At 34.5% G+C, this 20,600-nt stretch overlaps 1 pseudogene; it reads right to left on the bottom strand.

Annotated features, from left to right (window-relative positions):
- Positions 1–1,482: 1,482 nt before the first annotated feature.
- On the bottom strand, positions 1,483–20,397 carry LOC122608980 (annotated as a pseudogene).
- Positions 20,398–20,600: the final 203 nt, after the last annotated feature.

Here is a 20,600-nt window from a genome sequence, read left to right as displayed (position 1 = left end):
CATGAAGGATTTCCTTTAGAGTTAGGTGAGGATAAGAAAAAGGAGTTGGAGAAGATGGTAATGGAAATATGAATAATGAAAAATGAATGTGGCTGGCACATTATGGGGATGCCACGCCCCATCTAATTTCTTGGTAATATAATACCCGCTATCTGTTAAAGTTCCAACTAAATTAACCCCATAACCAAAAATAAAATACAAGAAAAATAATTTAATGTCAAAACTATTAAAAAAAAAAGGTTAATTTCTTTACCTTAACAACTTTGGGGTGTTACATTATCTTCACTCATCCAAAATGGGTACTTCTCATCAATCGCTTCCTTGATCATATATCCATCATGTTCCTCAATCACATTTCAAGCCAAGACTATCCCTACGATAGGACTAATATACGTAAGTTCTTATCTTAAGTCATCACTTAGAAATGCCACCTTCATATATTCGTTTATTTCTTGGTTTACATTTGTTGTGGTTTCGATTGTATCTTTTGTATCACTTGATCATTATGGTGTTTATTTCCTCCATATATTTGGTATTTACAAGTATATAATAACTTGAATTCATTTATTTAATTTATTATTTTTTTTATTTGCCATCTAATAAGTTGTATTTAAAATAACTTTGAAATTACCATTTAATTTATCGGCTTCAAAATATATGCCTTCTTGGGTAACTTTTAATACCCATAGTTGATATCAGTTCAACCTCTCTTGTGTTTTGATCATTTAGAGGTTTCTAGTGTTAAATTTGTAAACCAAAATAGGGATTTTAGCCTCGTCTCTTAGGCAAATTGAGTAATCTCAAATGGATTTCCATCCTCAATTCAATATTTACAGAATGCACACTTTATTTTAGTGTTTAAATTCGTAATGTTGGTGGTGGTTTGATTAGTGAAATTTGTGGCATTCGGTTTGTGATAAATGAACCGAAATAGTGATTTTTATACTTATCTTCGCTATTTAACAACCAAGTAAGTTTTGTAACTTTTATTTGACATATTTGTAAAACTGTAATTTATTCGTGTTTTGATGCGGAAGTAAGATATTCAACAATGGTGGAATGTGTGTGTTAGTATGTGTTCTTGAGAGAGAAAGGTGTGTGTGGGGAATGATCTGATTACATTCAATATGTAAAATGTGTGGGAAATGAGTTAACAGTTACAAGGAAGGAAGGTTTGAGGGGTATTTATACTCTAAGGAAACTTACAAAAGCTCCCCTCAACCTTACAATAAGTACATAAACATACATTGTTTTTAACTACAACTAAGCACTATTTATATTTCTAACAATATTCTATGTAGGGTTAGCATATATTTTGTTACAAGATTGTTGGAGTTGATTAAAGTTGTAATCTAATGATTTTTAGCTTATTTTGTTGTAAATAGCTTTTATTTGGAATTTTTCTGTTTTAACACTTATTTTTATGAAATGTTGACTAGTGAATTATGGTCATGATGATTTATTTGGATCATAATATTTTTACTAATGAAACTTCAGTATGTTGGAGATTTTTATAAATTTTTGGTAAATTTTTAGACTGTCTCCGGGATAAACATGTGAACCAATCCTCTTTAGTACCGAACAAGCTTCAGCAATGCCACCCTTTGAGAGAGCCTGATCCATGAGCTGTGCCCACGTGTCTCTTATGATGCTGCTATCAGTATCTCCAGAATAGCTTGCAAAATATAGCATTTCCAAACATATCTGAAATTGGACAGCAATAGAAGGTAAGTGAGAATATGATTTTAAATGCAAGAACTCAGATGATGAACTAGAGAAAATATTATTATACCTCCCAAAGCTCAAATGGAACAGCATAATCATTATATAACTGGGTGATGGTTTTCAGATCCAGTGACAATTCCTTCACCTTTTCCTTGATAGTTTGTAGATATTCAGCCATAGAATCATTTGAGGCAGCTTCTGATGTACTAGGTGTAGCCTCTACCTTAGAAACTACTCCCTCAAGTTCCTGTTTTATTTTTATTTGGAACTGCAGAACAGTTAGCTTCCCCTCAAGTAAATCCGGTAGTCCGCCATCTCTAGAAGAATTTGTCAGACTATCAACATCAATTGCACTTTTGGCTTGGATGACGGCATTGCTCAAGTATTGGCGTCTGACATTGAAAAGTATAAAGTAGAAAGTTGCTCAATTAATTTATTCATTACATATATGAACAAACTAGCTTACAAACTTTTGAGAGCCTGACATGAGCTAAATTATATTTGAAGAAAAGATCAAGTATGCAAAGTAAAATAAACATTGACCAATTTACAAATGGTTTGCTCGAGTCAATAATAACTTATAGAAAAAGGTGAAACAGCTGAAAGAGGTTAAAAACTGTCAAAAATCTATTTAAAAAACACAATGGCTTAAAAAGACTTGTCCACAAAACTAGATAACTATTGAAATATATTTTCTCTAGCTATATATGACACTCTAGTTAGTTTAAGAACAAAAATTCAACAAATGCCATTCCTGATGGATCTATTTACAAACCAGCTGATTTTACAAATTACCCAACCACAACTCTACTGACATCACCACAATTAACGATACCTTTGGTCAAGTGTGGGGATATTGTCCAAACCACTAGAACGCCTTTCTGCCAACCGTAATAGTACATGAGCTGCAAGAACATGTTGCCTTTTTAGCACATAGGATCGGGCTAAAAGTTCAAAGTATTTTGTTGGTGCTCCTGAATGGCGCAATGGTGACACTCCTGTTGTAAAAGCAGAAGCAGCCTAGTGCTGTAGACATAAATTATATAACAAAAAAAGCAGTAAGTAACTGGGTGGTAAGATCTATTCATTCAATAAATATCTGTTACAGTAAATAAAGGAGGTGGCAATTTCAACCGTTCTGATAATAAATGGTTGATGTGTGTTACCTTCTATCTATGTGAAAGTAAATCAAAATAAATTAATCTCAAGAGTATTGGGTTAATACTGTATTAAAAAAGGCCAAAGAAGGAGAGAGTCGAATGACAACCAATTCATAGTACATAAAAGCTTTCAATTCATTTTATCCAAAAACTATTTTTCTAAAAGTACGTTACGCAACTATATTTTACTTGCTAATGATGGTCCCTCGTCCCTCTCGTCCCTTATTTGAACGAAATAACAATACTAAACTATTCTTCATATTAAAACGGTAGGTTTACACACATATATATAGTTTTCCAATAGACCCATACGAACCATCATACCTTTTCACTAATTGGTATGACTTTCTAATAGACACAACTATTCTAAACGACACGTCCCTTCACAACATAACTGTCTAACCGACATATAACTTCCATTCGGTTGTAGGCTTTATTCTTGACACTTTAGACCCCTTAACTTATACATTGACACTTCCATGGATTGATAAATTAGTATCTAACACTCCTCCCTAATTTATTAATCCATGCCTTTGATTTCTTCAAGCTTCATCATCTTTATCCTTAAACTTTGGCTTGTTTCCATTTCCTTTGACTTGATCTTTAACACGAACTATGTCTTGAACTTCTTCATTGATTTCACTTCTTTCTTCCTTGTCTTGAATCTTATCTTGATAATCCTTGTTAACGTTGTCAGTATCTTCCTTCACTTGTATCATCTCATAGTCTTTAATCTCCAACAATGTGTTTCTTGTATCATGATCTTCGTATTCGACTTTCTTGTTTCTTGACTTGATGTCTTTCTCAAACTTGCTTTCCTTTTAAAAATTTTGATGGCGTCTCTTGATGCTTCTTGCATTCGTCATTGTCAACTTTTGGTTCTTCTACTAGGAGTTTCTTATTTGAAACAACTTCATGTTTCTCTTTCTCAAACTTTTCTCTTTTTATCTTCAACTCTTTTATCTCTTTGCTTGTGCAATCTCTTAAATTCTTCAAGTTATCTAACTCCTTTTGCATTTGTTTCTCAAATGCTATCTCTCTATCTCTCATTTTCTTCTCAAAAACTTGTTTCTCTATCTCAAAGTCTTGAAGCATTTCAAACTTCCAAAACTCTAGTTTACTTCTCAAGTCAGTTTCTATCTTTGACTTCATTTCATCTAACTTTCCTTTTGGAATTTCATCTTCCTTAATGAGAATTCCATTTCCTTTCTTTTCTTCTTTTAATTTGTCTCTTTTTCATCCTTAGTAGTAACCATCAATAGCGCTGGTCCGTCATCTTCAAACACAAGGTTTGTTTTTTCTTCTCTATGGTTTGGTTTTGGACAATTTGCAGCAAAGTGTCCAAAATCTTGACAATTGTAACATTGTATATCTTTAAGTTGTCTTCTGATAGTTTTGATCTCTAGGGCTTTTCTTCCATCGATCGAAACTATCTTCATTTCTATTATCTCTCGTGAATCTTCCTTGACCTCTTCCTCGAGTCTGATAACCACCTCTTCCTCTATTATTTTCATAGTTGTGTTCATAATTTCTGTCATTCCCTTGATGTGTGAACAACAACTTTTCACTATTATCTTCTCCACTTTCTTTTCTAAACTTAAGCCTTTCTTCGTAAGTCTTAAGTTTCCCAATAACCTCCTCCAATTTCGCTTCCTTAAAATCAACAACCATTTCAATGGTTGCTACTATTGGTATAAACTTATCTAGCACTGTGTTGAGTATTTTTCGTACTTTCGTTTGTTCATCAAATGTTAATCCACATGTAGCAGCCTTTGTAACAATACTCATCATCTTTACGGCAAATGAATCTATTGATTCATCTTATTTCATAACGAGTCTCTCAAATTCTGATTTCAATTGTTACGAGTACGCTTGTTGAACCTCTTCTATGCCAACAAATCTAGATTTTAATGAGTCCCAAATTTCTTTTGCCGTTTCACATCCCGCAACTTGCATTTGCAAATCCTCGGGCAATCCTTGGAATAAATATGCAGATGCAGAACTATCCTTTTTTATATCGATCTCTTTTGATGTACCCGTTCCTTCTACTAGATCCCATATTCCATTTGCCACAAGTATGTTCTTCATTCTTATGGCCCATAACGTATAGTTGCTATTGTTTAAAATTGGACATTAATATGATGATAGCGGTGTGGCAACAATAGGATTGTTGTTTTCGTTTTTATCTTTCGTCATATCTTTCGATTTGGTTTGCTTCTAAACCCAAAATAATTCTAACAATAGTCGAACTTAACTTTTTGTCTAACCCACAATAATCCTTAAACAATTTATAACAATTTCTATTTTCCAACTTATATCTATTCTTCTAATAGATAAATTAAAGTAACAAGTATTCAAAGGATTAATAAAACCTGTTAGTTTCCTTGGGCTTTTTCGTGGGCTTCTTTTCCAAAAAAAAATCATGCTTCTTATTCTTTTCCCCAAAAAACCTTCACGCCTGTTCCTTCTTTTCGCAAGTCAGGGCAAACAAAAACTCCAATCACCCTCTTTTTAATTCTGAGATCTCATCTTCAAATCGAACGATGATGGGTCTGATTTTTGTTTCAAATACTCAGCGGCGGTATTTTCCTTTCCCTTTCTTCTCCGGCAGTGGTGGTTAATCAGTTTCTTTGGCGGTTACTTTTCTTCTCCTGCAACACACGGCGGCGGCGGCGGTTGCTTCTTCGAATAACCAGTATGTTTTTCTCTTTACTTTTCTAATTCAATCTTTACTTGAACAAATCGTTTCTTTCTCTATTTGATTCTTTGAATCAATTTCTTTCTTTGTCTTCTTTCTCTCTTTTACTTTCTCAAATTCGATATTCACTTGATCGGTTCTCTTGTCGATTCCTCTGAATCACTCTCTTCTCTAAAAACGATTCCTCTTGAATCATTGCTGGTCTCGAACGACCTTGGCTCTGATGCCACTGTTGGTCCCTCGTCCCTCTCGTCCCTCACTTGAACGAAATAACAATACTAAACTATTCTTCATATTAAAACGGTAAGTTTACACACATATATATAGTTTTCCAATAGACCCATACGAACCATCATACCTTTTCACTAATTGGTATGAATTTCTAACAGACACAACTATTCTAAACGACACGTCCCTTCACAACATAACTGCCTAACCGACATATAACTTCCATTCGGTTGTAGGCTTTATTTTTGACACTTTAGACCCCTTAACTTATACATCGACACTTCCATTGATTGATAAATTAGTATCCAACAGCTAAATACTCTTTTAAAAAACTACCAATTTTCGGGAAAAACTGTTTCAAGTCAACCAGGCACATTCTGCTTTAACATAGACAGACCTACCATCATGACCGACCTATTTTGACCGTTTACCAAGCACATCTATTTTGCTACTTCTACAAAGATGCAACAACATTGCATTCCTGGTAAAGTACTCAGAAAGATATTCACATCTACACATATAGAGTAAGGTCATATGAAATAAAATCTTAACCACATGATAGATGAAAACCTCTTGTGTAGCTTCACGGCCTACATTCTGTAGAAAGGGTACCAGGTCAGGCCCACCAAACTCAGGAGTTCATCCTCAAGGCCTAAATCAATCAGGAACCGGTACAGATACTCATGAAGGATTTTATCGGATGATTGCACACCAAGTTGAATAATCTGGCATATGTATTTCTTCTTATCAGCTGGACTAAGGGAAGACTGTGCAGATGATTTAATGGGAGAACGAAATTCTCTTAGTGACACTTCCCCTTTTAAAGAGCGCAAAGCACTGATTATAATGTCGTAGCACCGTCCTCTCTGAGCGAGTGCATTTTCTAGAACTCCAGCATCGGCTTGTTCATAAAGAGCGTCCCTTGCAGGGTCTAGAGCCTGTGCCTTCTGAAGAGGCAAGCGAACCACAGCTTCATAAAATCTGCAGTTTAGGTCTTTGTTACTTTTACTGACAATAAGAAAAATGTAGTATATGGCTTTAGAGATGGCAATTTTCAACCCAATTACCTATAAAGCAGTTCATTTGGGTTACATTTATCTCTATCAAGAATTGCATACATGAAAACAGCTCAAATGGGTAACATTTATCTCTAAAGATGTAACTTTACTTCATTCAGATTATATAATTACTTGATTCTATAATATAAAGTATTTTTAAAAAGTTGTAATTTTTCTAATCATGCTTGACACGCTGAATTGGACATGCTAAACGTTTACGCAAGTTTTAAAAATTTAGGGGAATTTTGTTTAATGAAGTCAACCCAACCCGCCAGTTTTGACAGCACTTTTTGCCTTTCATCAACCTAGCCATACCTTAGGTCCTCAAAGCGTTTGCACACCGTTTGGAGATCTGCAGACTCAGGAACTCTACTCAATTTACTGAAGGCATCTCTGGCGAGTGTTTCCCTGTCTTCATTATTAGAAGCACTAGCAGCTTTCTCAAGACATTCCATAGCCAAGTAAAATTTATAATCAGATTCTTTATAAAAGCTAGGGCAACCTTCCCTTAATCTGCCACTGATATCATCCACAATTCTCCTTCCATCTGCACCTGTGTAATACTGGAGGATTCAAGGAGCCAATATTAGGAATATCATTGACATGAACTGATAGCTTCCAGCAAATGACATAATTTGTTTGCAGATATAATTACCTCCATCAAAGAAGATACAAGTCTTGTAGTAAGTCGGTCACCCTCTTCAGAACAGACTAACGGGTGGAAAGTCAACTGAAGTAACGCTTGCTTCATATTTAATTCAAAGCTTTGAAGTAAGCGCGTCACATGATGCTGGGAAAGAAGTTGGAGGAGAAATAATGTTGGTAATCCAAGAGCAAATACAATCGACAATAATATACACACACTATATACTTTGATTATGAATATGCAAGTTTGATTACAAGGTTTTTGTTTGTACGGCTTGTCCATATATATAGATATGGACCGACGCAACCCAATAGACACAACCTATCGACATATCCTTTCAATGTACGGTTATAACTTCCTATCTTTCAGACTTACACATAATACACCTTTATACTTTATTATATTCTATATTTAGTTTATCTTCAACACTCCCCCTTAAACTAAATATAGTTTAAGTGAGGTTTTCATCCTTTCTTGATCCATCTTCCCATCACAGCTGTGTTGGTTCGTCATCCTCTTGGATCAAATTTGCCTCATGCTCCTTTTCCTACTTTGGACATTCATTGCTAAAATGCCCAAGTTCATTGCATTTGAAACACCTTATGTTGCTCTTGTCCCGTTGTGCTCAACCATCGCCTTGACTTCTCCCGGACCACCGGCCTTGTCCTCGACCACGTCCAAAGTCTTTCTGATTTGAGTTTCCACAACCGCAATGCTCACACTTATGGTGTTTACCCTTCTCCTTAGCGTCTTCCTTCATATATAGAAGTTTACTAGCCATGTCTTCCTCCTTAATTTGCCTCTTTGTACGTTCTTCGAAAGCCTTTAGTCTCCACACCGCTTCTTGGAACGTCATTTTATCCAAATCTGCAAATTGTTCAATTGCCGCCACTATTTGAATAAACTTTTCTGGCACCGAACTTAGAAGTTTGCGAATTTGTCTCTTTTCATCCAAAATATGTCCCAGACTACTCGCTTGTGAAACAATCTCACTAATCTTTCCCGCATACAGATCGAGTGGTTCATTTGCACCCATCCTTAAAGATTCAAAGTCTGACTCGATTGTCTGAACGCGTGCTTCCTTAACCCTTTCAATTCCCACGTGTCGAACCTTTAATGATTCCCAAATTTCTTTTGCCGAAGTAAGGCTTGCAATTTGTAAAACCATATTTTCTGGAATTGCTTGGTATAACATTGCAATTGCCATGTTGTCTTTCTTTTCATCAACTTTAGCGCCCTCGGTTGGTTCAACTGCTTCCCATAGTCCATGGACATTAAAAATTGCTTTAAGTTTTACTGCCCAAATAGTGTAATTCGATGAATTGAGAATCGGGCATTGGAGAGCCATTGATGTTCCACTGTCCTTCATAAGTTCGTTGTTGTTTTTCTTGGATCCGTCACCCGCTATTTTCTTATTTTTCTTTCCCAGTTTCTTTTATTTCTTGGTGTTTGATCAAACCCGCCTCGCTGTTGAAAGTCAAATCCGCCTCGCAAATAATTGTCACTTCCGCCTTTTGCTAATGACAACTATGCCCGCTTCTCTGCTCTTGACTATCAAACCCGCTTCCCCGCTTCCCCGCTGTTGATCTAGATCAATCCCCGCAATTTTCCGCTGTTGATAATCAAAACCTGCTACCCCGCTATTGATTATCGATCCCGCTAATCCGCTGTTGATCTTAAACTATCCTAACCCAATCTTCTAAAACTAATAACCGTTTTATTTTAATAATCAAGTTTTCCCTTTTGTTGTATAGGTTTTTCTGTCAAGTAATTTGATTCCTTTGACCGAAAAAACGTTACCACACGAGTTGTTTTCTTTGTTGTTGTCAAAAATTATTTACAGAAGAGAATTAAAAAAGTTGTTCATTCTTTCCTTCAAATTGCAAAAACAAATTGTTTGTTCCTTTTAACATGATGTTAAAAAAACCCTACCGTATTCAAAAAACAAAAGTCTTCTGACTTTTCTTTTTGAATTAATTAAGTGTTCTCCTTTTTGCAATCCTATATAAAAACAAAGAAAAGGAAAAAAAAAACTTATTTGTTCGTCTTCTTCTTCCTTCCCCTGTTTTTTTCTTTCACACAACAACAAATAATCAATCAAATCAAAACCCTTTAATCTGTTTCCAATTACAGACAGCTCAATCTCAATCGATCTCTTCAACCAAATCGCAACACTCTGTTTTTTTATTGTGTGTGTTCTTTAAAATTGAAAGAACAACCCGAAAACCACTCCGTGTTCTCCCTTCCGATCGATACTGCTTCTGTCTCTGTTTCAATACAAGAATCAAAGCGATGATCTTCTGATAGATTTTCTTCTTCTTCCCTGAATTGATAATCGCTCTGATGCCAATGTTGGTAATCCACGAGCAAACACAATCGACAATAATATACACACACTATATACTTTGATTATGAATATGCAAATTTGATTACAAGGTTTTTGTTTGTACGGCTTGTCCATATATATAGATATGGAACGACACAACCCAATAGACATACCCTATCGACATATCCTTTCAATGTACGGTTATAACTTCCTATCTTTCAAACTTAAACATAATACACCCTTATACTTTATTATATTCTATATTTAGTTTATCTTCAACAAATAACACTTCCGCACATTTAAGAAGCAGCTGTCTTACACACTCCATTGCTCTCACCAACAATCCACATGAAACTAACATTTTTTGAACATTTGGCAAGCTGCGACTCATCATCCAAAAAATCTTCATAAAATATTTTAAAGGTGGCAACTTCAACCCAACTTTTTTTTTCATATATGGCTTGATTCAGGTTGTGTTTATTCTTCGATGGGTTAACTTGGTTTAACAACGATTTTCTACACCGAGGGTAACTTCAGAAATCATTTAGCTAAACAAAATGTGGATTAACATATATATTTATATTAATATTTACACTGTTATCATATTTGACATACAAATCAGTTTTAAAAATAAGAACTTTGGGAAAGAGTGCTTTGAGCGAATCAATCCCAATTTATTCTGCCACTTAGCGAAACACCTGTTTTGACCATTACCCACCAAACTTGCCATAGCTATTTAAAACACTCATTACCTCCATAGAACTTAATTCTGCAGGACTGTAAGGAAGCCGCTGCCTTTTATTGGATGTGGCAGCACCACTTGACTCCAAATTCTGAGGATACGAACTAAATAAGTTTCTAGACATACCCCAGTCATCAGTCCCCATATCAGCACCTTCCCCAATCAGAATAGAACAGGTCATATCACCCAAACCAACACTGCCATAGAGTCCTCTTCTTTGATTCTTTCTAGATCTTAAAAACTTCTCTAGAGACCAAAGTTTATCTTCAAGAACTTGCATTCCATCGGCCGAAAGTCTGCATCCAATTATCCCATCTCCGCTTGTAGCACCAGAAGAACCCATGACAGGATGCTCCCACACCGGCAGAAGCAATCGTGATGCACATAAACAGAGACCTTCATGAGCACCCGAAAAAACTAGTTCCGCTTCTTGAACCACTTGACCCATGCTAAACCCAGCAGCAGCTGTCCGGGTATTAGCCAATGCCCCACTACCTTCAAGCTGGGGTACGCCCACAAGTCTCGGGTCCTCAAAGGCCTCAGCAGCCTTCTCAGCAACAACATTATTTATAAAATTTTCCGTGTGTGCTATTCTTGCAGATAGCATTAGACACATTGCAACAGCCTCACCAGCACCAAATCGATTAAAAAAGTGCTCAAGTATTGTTCTTGGAGTGTTAGACTCTAGTAGCCTTCTCAAAATGTCAACTGGTCTATTAAAAACAACTTCCATCATCCCCATAGTACTGAATAATTTTCCGGCACCTAGGTAATATATGCTGAGTTGGCAAATCACCTCTAGCCCATAATTTCACAGCCAACTTTTCAGATGACTCACCAAAGTTATCATACCCACAAAATTCTAATTGTGAATACAGTGATTGCACAGTTGCAACCGTATCTGGTAAGGGCAGGACTTCAGCTGCAGCCAGCATACGACCTTCAATTGGTAAAGAAGATGTAACACCCCGACTAAGGCGGAAACACAAAGTGCCACAGAACGACATGGTACAAAAGATTTAAAGATAAAACATCAACATTAAGTTTCAAATATCATTCGAAATCAAAAGACAATAAGTTCAAGATGACGTTTTAGAATCCATTATATAACCATAATCCATAATGAAAAACAAACTATCCGCATTACAAGTCCCTCGAATAACAAGCAACACAAATCCAAGAGGCGGTCCAAGCTACGAACCTAATGCTCTAAACCTGAAAAGCATGAAGAAAAAGTGTCAACTACAAGAGTTGAGTGAGTTCATAGGTTTATACTAGCAACATATTTATATTCCAACAACATTCAAGGATTGATTTCAATAACTTTCAGCCAAAGGCATAATTTGATGAGTAAATGCTTGAGCAACTACTAAGACCCTTTCACGTCCAAAATAATGATAATAATAACTTGCTCCGAAAAAAATTATGATGTAAAGGCACATGCTATCAATCATGTGCAATAATTAATAATTAAGAAGTCGTGCCATGGAGACGACTAAATATAAAGTAGATTAGAGCACCCACGACCGACACCGTTGAAGGCGGCCACGTAGGCGGCCAAACAACCTGTCGCCGCTGATGTAAGTGAGGGGACGAATCCTAGTTGCGCAACTCTCTAACTACAGGCCTCAATGAGTTAATAGTAGTGTAACGGGGACTAAACTTTGACAGTACTCAAGCTCATCATAAAACATATATCACGTTGAACATACACCATAAATTCCATTTCATAAACATTCTTTCAAGGTATTATTTTGTAAAAGATAACAATTTTAGTTATCATACTTTTCACCCCAACAGTAAAACACATAAAAGAGTTGAAAGGGGGCTATGACTCACTTGTTTTGAGAGCGATAGAGGGCTGTTCAAATGCGCGAAGAATGCCTAGTGGTGTCGCCCCTTAAGCAAGCCTAAACCATGGTATTCAAATATACACAACGTAAGTGTGTGTTGCATGAACTAGTAAACTAGATCATTAGATGTACGCTAGTAGACTTGCCCATCTTTGGTTGTTGTTTAATTATAGTATTCAAGTACATTATGTTGTTCATCTCCTTTGGTTGGAAAGTATTTGGTGATCAAGGTCATTTATACGATTTTTGTACGTTTATTGAAATTTCGGTAGTTTAACTTTGTTTTATATATATTTTCCATTGCATACTTTGTTTAATAACAACATTTGACATTTGTGTTCTTCTTAATGTTGATATCTTTTACTGATTTATAATTATTTATTTAATTTAATATTATTTAATTAATTATTTATTTATTTTATTGATTTATTAGTTAAATAATTCCTTATAATTATTTCTAAGTCCTTAAATTACCTCTAAAATTCATAGATAATTATATATGGATTATTTACTGATCTTTAAGCCTTTTTATTTGTAATATTATGATTTATACATTTATTTGTGCATTATTTCTATTTATTTACTAATAATGATTAATTAGTGATTTTTACTTAATAATTTACTTTTAAATTGTATAGTTCTTGTTCCTTTGCTTATAATTATTTTTCCCCAGTAGGTTTTGGTCACCTTTATCATTAGTTATGTAGTTTTGATCAGATTCATAATTTATACAATTTATTAATTAATTTATATACCTTTTAATTACCATTCTAATTCATTAAATCATAGAAATTCTTACAACTCACCACAAAAGCTTTTTTCTAAAAATCCCAGGCCTTTTAGGCAACTTATATCAATTCAACCTCTCTTGTGTCTTTGTAATTTGAGGACTTTTAAGTATAAAAATCATTTACCGAAATAACGTTTTAAGCCTCATTAAGCAATTTAGGTACTTCAAAAAGGATTTTTGCTCTTGTTTCATTTTGTCCAGAAAGTGCATCATATTTTGATGGTCCAAGTCGTGATAGTGGTTGTAACAACCGTCCCAGAAATGTTCTATTTAAGTCCTTGAAAATGTACATATGCCACTAAATCGGTCAGACAGCCTAATTTATATGAGTTATAGACGTACTTTAGATGTTCATTATGTGCTTATGTGAACTTCAAATTGATCTAAATATTGTTATTGTTCGATGAGTTTGTGATTACATTCAATAATATAGTAAGTTCGGTTCACAAATATCACAAGATCGTTAAAGAGCTCAGCTCAATTTAATTGCAAAATGGTCCTTGTAGTTGTGAAATTTGCACTTTTATGGTAAGGTATAAAAAGAATTGTAAACCCAAAAAGATTTCTATTCTTCACCACCTTCATCACCTCCACACACTCATCACACCAAGAAACACACACATAAGAAATTCTTTGATTTCGTGATTGTTAGATCGAATCGTTGATATCATTAGCTTCCTTGTAATCATCTAAACATATTTCTGAAACTGATTTTGAGGTAACAACAACGTATTTTGTGATTTTGATCAAATTAAGTTCAAACTTTCCAACTATATGTTCTTGATGATTTGGTCGATTTTGATGTCAAAAACGTGTTAAAGAACAATGGGTTTATGTTTAAATAAGTCTAGTAACTGTTTTGGCGATCAAATTTGGGTCGTAACATGCCTTAATCTTCAAAACTCGTAATTTTGTTAAGTTCAGTGTTATGTCCGTATGCCTTCTGCATCAAACGAAATTATCTTGTTCAAAACGAATTTAGTCCAACGAACTTAAGGTTTAACTTCGTTCAGTTCAGTCCAACGAATTTAATGTTTAACTTCGTTCAGTTCAGTCCAACGAATTTAATGTCTAACTTCGTTCAGTTCAGTCCAACGAATTTAATGTCTAACTTCGTTCTGTTCAGTCCAACGAATTTAATGTCTAAATTCGTTCAAGTTCAGTTCAAACAGACTTAAGGCTCACCTTCGCTCAGTTCATGTACGTAAAGTTCAGTTAAAACTATTTTGAGTCAAAATGTTCAAAGGACCAAATCATCAGTTCACCAAGGACATTTGTGATTTGAATAATCACTTAGACTAATACATGTACTGCTATATGGTTATTATGTGCATAGGAGTTCGGCAAGGCGTGATTGGGTCCCGATAGATATACTTATCTATCTTTGTACTTGTTCACTGTACCAGTTCTATATATTGTACCAGATCACTGTGAGTTCACTTATTCCCCCTTTCGTACATTTTTAAAGTTCTTTATCGGGGACTGAAAAGCATGAAAACTATTTTGTACTTATATATATATACAGACTTATATATATATTCTCTTGACTGTACTACGTACTATTTTGAGACAGACAGACTACTTTCAGACAGACTATTTACGTACAGACAGACTATTTATGTTATGATACTTATTTTCTTAATGTGTGTTCTAGATCTTGAATGGGCAGGATCTTGAATACATACTGTTATGTACTTATTTTATGTATGAGGCCTAAGACTTACTGCTATCAATTCATCTCCCACCAGTTCTGGGAATGGACCGTAGGTATATGGACAACGCTGTTAGGGTAGGCCCATCCTCATTCTCCTCAGGACAGGAGAATGCATATTACCTAGACTTATTGATCACCTGTTCTGATCACATGCTCTGGTCACCAGTTCTGACCTAGCTCGTACTTATATACTTTCTGATTGCATGAGTTCCCTGATTTATCATAGCTCGTTATGGCCAAGCGGATTAGCAGTAATAATAGACATACATATTAAGTACATTACAGATTCTAAACTATTGTTATTACAGCAAGGTACATTTGACAGCCGTACAGACTATATCACTTGACTTTTATACATACCAGTACTATGTATATTTATAAAATACTTTATGTGAATCTCACCAACTACTTTCGTAGTTGACCTTTGAACTTACATGCTTTTCAGGCTAGGTACTAGATCTTTAGCATAAGAGTCTTCCGTTCTAAGCTCATCCTTTTGGCGACGGTTCGTGCATACAAGTCCTGGAGCTACGAAGGCCTTATTACTATTCTAGCTCAAGTTCTGTTCTATGAGACAATTGTTCTGTCCCATGAATTTGACTATTTTGATTCAGTTATATTCTGTAATAACATTCGTACTTCTGATCTAGACTTAATTATGATTCGTAATGACTTTGTTCTCCTGATCTTTGATTAATCTTAATGGCTGTGTTGAACTTGTACTGTGTGCATTTGTACTTGTCTGTGCACCCCGTGTATTCCGCTTTAGCGGGGTGTTACAGTGGTGGTGGTGTGATATGTGCAAATTTATGCTTTCGGTTGGTGATTATTTGACCCGAAAAGGTGATTTTTGAGCTTGTTAATGCCATGAGTCAAATGACTTGACTTTTATACTTTTAAAACACATTATTTCCAGTAGGTTCATTATATTTTCTTGGTCAAAAAAATTATGGTGCATGTGTGTGCTCAAAATGCATTTTTGCAAGCTTTCGGTTTACGATTTCAAGCATATTTTAACAAGTTTTGATTCAAGCTTTATATCCTTGACATTTTACAAATTTTTTCAGAATATTAACATGACTTTTAACCTATTTTTCACTTAGAACAAGCCTAGCCTCATCTCATGATTCAACAAAAGATCCAACCTTCTTAAATCTAACAAGCATGCAATTATCTCAATATTTTGACAATAAATCTTCATCATAGTTTCATTCAACAATTTAATATTCTTTTATGAACATTTCCAGAAAAATATATATAAAAATCATATAAAAACATATTCATCTTTTCATGCAAAAAATCTCTTTACAAACTATCATTATATAACCACACTTTTTGATGCAAACTTTTATGGATCTAACAAGACAACATCAAATACATCTTTTCATGAAATTTTCCAGAAAATATAACTTCAATATAAATATAAATATGACCATCTTTCAAACGAACAATCATTTTAAAAGTTATATAATTTATATCTACACTTTTGGGTCTTAAACTAGTTGAATCCTTGGATCTTTCTTCATGGATTCAACATGCATGAGCATGGAAAGAAAGATCCTATCAACTTTGCCCTCATCAAGTGTATATTCAAAAGAAAACATAAGGAAAACATGAACTTTTGATAAAACTTTTTTAATAAAAACAAGAACAAGATTAAACTAGTAAAGAGATGAAGATATATACCCTTGAAGAACACTTTTTTATGATGAAAATGGTGCAGATTTTCGTGGCTTCTTGGCTCCAAATAACCCTTACTTTCACCCTTAAAACAACCCTTAATATATAGCTTAATCAAACCCTTAATTAATCTAATCTAACCCTTATTATTTATATAAATTAAGATTGATTTTTGCTTGCCTTTTCTTGTCTATTTGCAGCCGAAAATAAGAAGGAAAAGAGAGGGGGAGAAGAGATTTTGAGAGAGAAAATGTGTTGGGAGAAAAGTGGAATGATTAGTGTGGGTGTGTTGTATGTGTTTTTGGTGAGTTCCAAGGTTCCAAGACATACAAAATTTGAAAATGGGGTGTATGTGTGAGGGTGTATGGGGCCGGCCATGGGTGGGTATATGGAGGGGTTTTCACATTTTTTTTTTTTTTTTATAAAAGTTGTAGGTGAGTTGTGTATAGATATATGTTGTATGTATATATATTTGTGTTTGTTTTATAAGTGTAATGTAAGTTTAGTTATAATATAAATGCATATTTTGTTCTAGCATATGCCTATGTGTGTGTGGTGTATATGTGTATGTATGTATACATTTTTGTGTTTTTATCTAGTTACATAGTCCATTGGTTGCATTCTTGTATTTATTTTAAACATATATATACACTTATAGATTTTTAAACACTTTTATATGCTTTATGAGTTATAAATATTTTTAAGTTGTTCATGGCATTTTTATGACCAAATATTGTTTAGTTGGATTGATGGTACAAATTGTTGGACATTTATAAGGATTTTTAATTTTTATCTCAACTTGTGAGACTTATATTATTATTTATAATTTAATTGATTAACAACTAGATATTTTTGTTCAAATGTATTTTATTAAATTGAACTTGACACTAATAATAGCTTTAGATTGATGATTTAGGGACATTATTTACTAGCTTCAAATATACTATGACTTACGGGAACATAGACAACCTAAATAGCACGTATATATATTATTTAAAAAGTAGTGTTTGTTACAGAAGATAGACATTCTCTTAAAAGCCCTCGAACTCCTAACACTCGTCCCTAAACTAGTGGAAGATGATGACTGTGAAGTTGAATCCCTATTCACAATCAGAAGTGATGACGTAGTTGGAGATGAATCAGATAGAACAAGTGTCGCAGACGAGTAGTGTGCTGTTTCTATCCTTATTAAAGAAAGATCTTCGCTTTGAGATCTACCTGCTAGAGATTTTGCCCCAAAAAACAACCCACCACCCACCCCAACGGAGGAGCGGGTCGTGTTGCGAGAACTTTTAAGCAGCTTGGTTTCTGAATATTATTACTGAACGAGCCACTGTTTCCACTGGATTTAGTAGTTGATAGATACATTCTTCTACCATCTGATAAGATTGCTACAAGATGCAGCCATTTTGACTCTATTGTAGATAAAGGAGAAATAGAAACTATAGAAGCTTTTGTCGATCGAGCAACTGCAGCCTGCCTGCTGCCGCCATGTAAATCCCTTTGATTAATCAAGTTCTTCTCCTCTGTCACTTTCTTAAGTGGTCCATCGCCATTTGGACCTAAAGTGTATACCTGAATTTTCATTTATTGTTTGGAAGGAAATTAAAATATGATTTTCTAGATTATGCAGTAGTCAAATCATCAGTTTAGGATAATTGGATTTACACTGTGTTCTTGAGTATTTTTTTAAATGAAAAGAAGAGAAGTGATAAGATAAGAATTAAGAATAGAAGAGATTGAATCATTTCAAATCATCTCAAATATGGGAGGAAGATTTTTAAACAAAAACAACTAAAAAATCCAAATCCTATCATTTCATTTCCTTTCCATTGTTTAAAAAAACTCAAGAACACGATTTATTTTTGAATCATTTGGATTATTTTCCTTTCCACCCTCAACAAAATTCAAGAACACAGTGTTAATACTTTCTAGCTAAACTGATATTAAGTTATTAAGGCTCCTATTTATCCTCCATTTTACCAAGATTTTCTTGTCAATAATACCATGGAAAAAAAAATACATAACAGTTACCAAAACTACAAACATAACTTATAATAGAAGTTCATTTCTGGTTCCTCCTTTTTTAAACAGGAAGTGCAAGGGCAAAGCTCGTCCTCCTTTCACTCTACTCTTTCCTATAATACCCTCCTAACTTAAAATTTGTTGTTGCTGCATGTAAGAATAGATGATCGTTTATTATTTCCCATATATATGATACAGAGTATAAAGAATGCCCATTTTGATTCTAAATAATATTTTCTTATTATAAGAATCTGTCATACTAGTGCAACTTATCCTAATATTTAATTATTAGATGACGATCTGATTGTATTCATACAGTATCACATAATCAATTTCAAAACGCACATCCAAGCACCCGGTTACAGATATAATAATTGCCATCAGCATGTGAGAAAAGCATATACATCTGAAAAGGTGTCAAAAGTGTATTGTGTACACTCTTATACGTACCTTGAAACAACACTACTAAGACCAGCAGTCAAACATACTTTACGGCAGTTTTTGTGCCAACCTGAACCAGTTGTATAATGCATCTCATATATGTGTCCATCACGTCCAGCCAAATATATCTGACCTCTATTTGTACATGCAATACATGTAATGGTAACTCCATCAGATGGTATGGGTGTAATCTGTAATGAAACTTGTGCATTAGGATCTGACCCATCACCACTTCCAGAGCAGCATACTCCAATAAGAAGCAACTGACAATTATAGACAAAAAGTGATTTATGAAAGTTAAACTTTAGTACATGTACCATATGACGAACAAATTACATGATTAGTTACAAAAGACATAGGTGATTACCTCAACTGGAGTAGCTAAGACTAGGAGATATTGGATAGCCTCAACAAAGATCCCAGGTTTGGCTTTGACCAAACCTACGGCACATATAGCTTGTTCCTCACCACTATATTCCGGACATTGGCCGTCCCTAAATCAAAAGATAACAATATCACACAGTTAAGTAGTTAACCACTGACTACCAATGATTCAACATATATCCCAAAATGAACAGGCCATGTAAAAACTACAATGATGCCGACACCATTTGAAAAACCAATTAGTATCAAACAACAATACTCACCACTTATCAAACCGCCAAAGAAATAAGGAGTTATCTACAGATGCCCATGCTCTACGAATCTCGGGAAATATTCCACATAAAGCAGCGCCTTCCCCTCCTGCAGAATTATATCTTTCTATAAGTACTGAAGGCAACTCCCTACTATCTACTACTTCAACCAAAGGAGGCCACTGCAATAAGCTGATGAAACATGATAATGGAAGAAAAAAACTATACAAATGAGCGAATGACAATGTAACATGTACTCTGATGCCAAAGAGTATAAGTTGGCAGCAGGCAAGTTGTAATTTGTAGTGACTTTTAAATGATGCATTGGTTATAAAAACACTGGTGTTATATTAATACAAATGTGGAGATCAGTTAATCTGGGTAGAAATATGAAATCACGTGTCTTTCTTTGGAAATCACTTTGTAATTAATACTTAAATACATGACCCTGTCTAAGCTTGTTGTACTTCAATGAATCACCCAACTAGTAAAACTGAGAAAAACCAAAAAGGCACATGGATAACAAAAAACTTAAACTTTTCGCTAGCTTCCGCTTACCTTTTTCGATCTAGACTTGAATTAAACACCATCATAAGCTTACCAACTTTAATCCTATGATCCAGAGCCACTATATAACCAAATTAAGGTTAGACACCCAATTCAAAAACTTACTCATTAACGTAAACTTCAATTTTTTTTAATTTCTAAAACTATTACTAATCCTGAATTCAAAGCCGACAGTATTACGTTTTTAATAATAATCACCAAAAGTATTAAAATGAGAAAGAGATAAACGAAGCAGCAATAGAAATAGATATATATATATATATATAGGGTGAGGATCCTGGGAGAAGGTGGGTTAAGGAGAGAAGGGAGAGA

This window comes from Erigeron canadensis, chromosome 7, assembly GCF_010389155.1.
Source record: "Erigeron canadensis isolate Cc75 chromosome 7, C_canadensis_v1, whole genome shotgun sequence".
Lineage (NCBI taxonomy): Eukaryota > Viridiplantae > Streptophyta > Magnoliopsida > Asterales > Asteraceae > Erigeron > Erigeron canadensis.
Note: the sequence above shows the minus strand (reverse complement) of the source record. Positions and strands in the feature narration are given on the sequence as shown.